The sequence below is a fragment of the Corvus cornix genome, chromosome 2, assembly GCF_000738735.6.
Source record: "Corvus cornix cornix isolate S_Up_H32 chromosome 2, ASM73873v5, whole genome shotgun sequence".
NCBI lineage: Eukaryota > Metazoa > Chordata > Aves > Passeriformes > Corvidae > Corvus > Corvus cornix.
Genome location: NC_046333.1, coordinates 87,969,806 through 87,975,805, shown reverse-complemented (window position 1 = coordinate 87,975,805; position 6,000 = coordinate 87,969,806).

Sequence of the window (6,000 nt, the reverse complement as noted above, 5' to 3'; positions counted from 1 at the left end):
CAGGAAAATTAGACCAGTTTATGAATAACTGAGTCACAGGACATTGTGATTGGCTGCTCTTTAGCAAGAGTTAGTAGTAACCTGTGCTTTGTGCACAATGTTGGCAAACTGATTTTTTTTGTCTGCAATTTGACTTTTGAAAACTAGTCCAGCCAAGGGTTAAGAGAAAGCTCTTAGACATGGGCAGAATTCCAAAGCAGTCTGAGAGTCCATTCACTAACAGAAGCTGGTGTCAGGAAGCATGTCTTAATACGACCTTCAGGAAGTTCTTTAATTTTTTGCTAATATATCAACCTTCTCCTTTCTCTCCAGTATAAACAGCAACTTTAAACATATATATACACATATATCATTCTTTTTTATCTCCATGCCCAGCAAAGGCAGGAAAAGGAGCTGCTGAAACTAAGCCAGGAGAAAAGGAAGCAGGCCATTCCTGGAGAAGATGCTTCTCTCTCCCTAAAAAGCATGACACAGCAGGGTGGCTACCCACAGATTAAGAAACTGTTGAAAACCTTGAAATTACTCAAATGAGATTATTGCCTTTGGGTTACCCAAATGGCCACGGCAGGTCAGCCCCAGCACTTCCACCCCTGCTGACCAGGAGGTTGAGTCAGGCCTCAAATCATCCCACTGCCTCTCATGTATTCATGGTATCAAGCCTCAGCTGTCATCGCTCAAGGTGTAATGATGAAAAACATTCTCTGGTTTCTTTTGTGTTGCTTTTGTCTGAACCATTTCAGCTGAGCACCACTGCCCTGATCTTTCCCCACTCTGAGCATCTTTCCCCCACTCTGGTCCTTGCTTCCTTGAGGGGATCCCTCTCTTTCTCAGTGTCCCAGCTGAAATCACAGGAGGGTTTTGTTCTACTGGAAATGTTAACCTGTCTGCTGGGTGGCAAGAGGGAGAAGTTGCACAGAAACTGAGGTAAGACTGCCCAATAAAACCAGAATGCCTGCAGACAAATGGCCATAACTGGTGTCAAATGCAAAGCCCGTTCCTGACCTGAGATATTCTACCAGAATGTCCAAAGCCTTGCACAGATATTTTGTATCATGAGAACTGACCAACTGTTGTACAAGCTCTAAATTCCCTGCACACACTACTGTGTGACTACCCTGAAAAATCACGTTGTAGCATCTGCTTATTCCTGTCTGGGAACAGCACTAGCAAGATTTTAAAAAGCAATATAATTTTTACCACATTAAAAGAGGTGCAACCCAAATAAATTAGAAACTATAAATCTTTCCACTGCCTTGGCAGGGCAGGTAAGCTCTGTGCTCTCCAAGATTCACACACCTTCATGTTAATGTTTTTAATGCCACATCTTTCAGGTTGAGAAGAGAAACAACTGTCATTTTCGACCCTGGGAGGAGTCCAAATGTTGTGGGTGGTGGCAGGGCATTAGTTGAGGAAAGGAAGGGAATATTTGCTGTTCTGCCTGCTCAGAAATGTGCCTCCTTGGAAGTGGCAGAGCCTGCACCGCTAGAAGGAAATTTGTTTTCTTTGACTCTTCGCAAATGCACAAAACTTTGTGAATGCAGAGCACTGTCGAATTTTTTGGCAGGAGAACAAGCTAATGGGAGCAAAGGTGAGGGTTCTTGGGCATTTGCCACAAATCTGGATGTACAAGTTAATTTTCTGCCTCCTTTTCCTGGGAAATAACAGCTCACAGCAGATAGAGGGGTTGCAAGGTGGCAGCAGCTGTTGAAAGGAATTGGAGTGTATGGTTTTGTTCTGAAACATGTACTTGGCCATATCTGGTATAGTTGTGCCAGTTCAGAAATAATTTAAGAAAAGAGCTTCCTTGAAAATGAAATCTAGTCCTGTAAGAAACTCTGGTATTTCAAAATCGTGGATGTTTTTTCCATGGATTTAGAGGATAAATTGTTTTTGTTCATTCGTTGGTTGTTTTGTTGGTTTAGTTTTTGTATTTTTTTATTTTGAGGTAATATATTCTCATTTGGAAACAGAATAATAACTTTAAAATACATTTTTGATAAAGTTAAAACACCTTAGTTCTTAGCTTAGTATATAGAAAAAGCTAAAATCCTGTAAGAAATTGGAACTGAGTCAATCAAAAAGCCCCCAGCCTCCACACTGCAGTCAGTTCCCTGGTACTGAATTGTTTCAATTATCCTGCCAACACTTCCCTCCATTAATATGGTCTGTTGCCCCAACACCTTTTGTTTTAAAGAAACATATACTGTCAGAGGTGATGTATTTTGGCCACCAAAACACTCACCAGCATTTTACCGAAGTAGAAACACCGAGCACTCTGAGGCCATGTCTACATTAGCAATCAGTGCAGAGCAGGAGGAGAGGCTCTACAGAACATGCCCAAAATCCCTACCTCAGGGATTCTTTTACTCCATGGACTGAATGCTTTTTTTGGCTGGAGTTTGATCCAATTGGTGCTCTCTCAGGCCAAGGCTAAGTACAGGAACTGGGAGAGTCACTTCCCTCCTCACCTGTACTAAAATGCTAATGAAGTGCAAGTGCACGAATATGAAGCTGACTCACAGCAAGAAATCCCACCTGCTTACATCATTAGCTGTTGAAAGACATTATTTGCTGAGGTGACACTGACTGATGAAATAAGGTATCCAAAAAATCCTGCAAAAGGGTTGGGATTTTTGGTTAGTGGATCTTTGCTCAGAGACAGGGTATCAGCTATGTTATCTATTATTTTTATATGTGGTTTTGTATGACTCTAGATATAGTAAATGGAACAAATATTACTTTGATGTAAATCACCAAACAGGATATCTTGCCTGAAATGTGAAGCAGAAATGCACAACACAGTGGTAGCTCACACTTCTTTCCAAACCCTTTGCTACACAGCATTTGGACTGCAGTGATCACTGATATTTGCATCTAACAGCAAACACAGAAAAAGAGTCCTCTTTCTCATAGCATAAAATATATGCCAAACAAGAATAGAATCAGTTTCCTGTTAATTACCTCATCTCCTTTATTTACTTAATTACCAGTGGACCGTCATTTCACTTCTGTTTTTCTCACTCACTCAATTACAAACTGTACCTGGTCCTAAGGAGCATGTCAAAAAAGATCAGATTGCAAACTACAAATTATTTAAGAAATACAATAAGAAAAAAATAATAAACACCCAAATAATAAAAAAGCCACAAGTAAAAGAAAATAGACATTGTCAGTGTAAGAACAAGGCACTGAGAGTTATCAAAGAAAGAGTAATGAAACACTTCCATCAGCTCATGGATTAACTTGTGTTATCAGCTATTTTGGTTAGAATGTATGGCTTCAAAATTATACTGTTCAAAAGTAGTAAGAAAACACCTTAAGACAATGCATTTCAAACTCTTCAGTGTTATATTTGTGCTTTCCTTTGGAGGCACTTTCTTCATAGGCAGAGAGGTATCTGTGTGGATAATAAACAAATTTGATCTGTTTCCCAGGAAACATTAGCATCTTCTGCTCTAAGGGCATTCTATTAGCTGTGAATATTTACTGCTCACACAGATTTTTATAAAAGTTATAAGACCCTCTAGATAATGCTTTCAATCTCCATGCTGGATTGTGTGCCTACATGAAGAACACTCAGATTTTTAGTTATAGCATCCTTGCAGATTCATAAGGTCAGGGCAGTTAACAGCAGAAATACTGAGAGGTATATGCTGGCTTTTTATCACAGATGTCCTTTTATAAGCCACATATCTTTTTGGAAAGCTGAAGCATAATAATAGAAGTGTATGTCTACATAGTGGAAGAAACAGCTTTAACTTTTCTTATTTCCTTCAGATGTTACCATAAAATCAGCATGATCATTGCAAGAAACTGAATCGAAACTATTTTTTTAGTGAAGTTAAATTGAATAGCTATGTGAATAAGTATTTCATCTTTTGGAAGTTAATGTCAGATCAACCATTAAAATATTCTCTTTTAAACACTTACGTTTACTTTGTCCAACAACCTCATCTACTGTACAACATATTTAACTTGCTACCTGAATGAAGAAAATAAATTTAAGCCTAGACTGTGTTTTTTATTTATATCTTTGGTTGACTCTCCTGATCTCCAGCAAGCAAAGCGCAGATACCAAAGAAATTAGTAGCCGAGTGGATAATAAACTAGATGTGATCCCCTAGTGCAGAGAGCTTTTGAAAATATAAAAGAAGTCTTAAAATTGTATGTCTATGCATAGCTGCAAAGACATCAATGGGTACAGGACTTCAAAGTGCTAAGGTATGGAGCATATCACACATAAATGTGAGAAATCTGGAGCCTTATGTGGAGATGAAGCACCATCTATATGTAATGAGCATAAGTGGAGACTGACTAAATTCAACAAGCAAACCTCTAAAACTCGTGTTCTTGAAATACCAGTCCTGTGCAAGGTTAACAACAGTTTCTTGCTGTTGTTCTCTAAGCTAATGTGTACCAAATGTCACTTCCTTTCATCTAAGGATAACAAATCTCTAGCTGAGCACTTATCTGACTTTCAATCCTCACCCGTAGTTTGCACAGTTCTTACTGAGATGGTTAAATAGAGGATGTCCCATTGTCTTGCTGACTGACTGGGAGACGTTTTCTTTGCTGGTCTGCATGGACACATCTGACTCCCTAGCCCAGAGAGAATTGTACAGGAGTATTTCTAGCTCCTTCCTTAAGCGTAAAGCTTAATGCATTTGGAGCTTCAAATTCACTTCAGCTGTTGAACATGGCATAATGTAATACGGTTAAAGCTTTAATCAGAGATTGCCCAAATTTGGACCACCTCTGCAGGGCCTATTGCTATTCAGGATCCTTTGGTGTCCAGCTCCTTCTGTGTTAGGCCTTCATAAAATTTGGAGATATAGTTAATAGGGACTGCTTGCTCTGTAGTGTGTGTGCAAGAGTCATGCTTGTGTGTCAAAACAAAAGAAGCGATGGGACTTAAAACTAGGTTAGGAAGGAGCCACACTTCTGAGACTTATAGGCGTGGAAAAGGAGCAAAATGTCACTCCATGTCATTAAGGTGTCACACTCACTAGTGAATAACATGGCCATGTTGACAATTTGTGTGATGATAACTTGATGGCGATGACATGTCACTGTTTTGCTGCATGAAACCATGTGGATGTCACCTGGAATTCATCTACCCTAAGGTATTTACTAAATACAGTGAAGCTTACATATGTCCTCTGGTCAGCACATTGAAAAGAAGTCAAGAAGCTTACTCATCCAAGAAATGCAGGGTAATTAAACCCTCCAGCTAACTCTGAGCAACCTCTTACACCCTAAATGATCAGTTTTTAAATTTTTTTTAATGAATGTTTGTGGTTGCATTTTTACCCTCCCCTTGGAATAATCCCCTTCTTCCAGTTGACATACAAAATCATACTAGGAATCTCCTGTACATTTAATACTCTCAGTGTGTCCTCTAGTTCCTGCCTATCATTTCCAGCAAAGATTGGAATTATCTACCAACTGCGTGTAGTTTAACAAAGACAGGTGCTGGATTCTGCACCCAGAATGGCACAAGCAGACATACAAACTGGGAAACAAGATGCTGGAAAGCAGTGCCATGGAAAGGGACCTGGGAGTCCTGGTCAGTGGAAAGTTGACCATGAGTCAGCAGTGCCCTGGCAGCCAGGAGGGCCAAGTGTGTCCGGGGGGGCATCAGGCACAGCATCAGCAGCTGGGCAAGGGAGGGGATTGTCCCGCTCTGCTCTGCACTGGGGCAGCCTCACCTTGAACATTGTGTGCAGTTTTGGGTGCCACAATATAAGAAAGACATTAAACTATTAGAGAGCATCCAAAGGAGGGCCGTGAAGATGGTGAAGGACCTTGAGGAGAAGCTGAATGAGGAATGGCTGAGGTCACTTGGTCTGTTCAGCCTGGAGAAGAGGAGGCTGGGGGGAGACCTCATTGCAGTTGCAACTTCCTTGTGAGGTGAACAGGAGGGGCAGGCACTGATCTCTTCTCTGTGCTGACCAGTGACAGGACCCGAGGGAATGGCCTGAAGCTGTGTCAGGGGAGGTT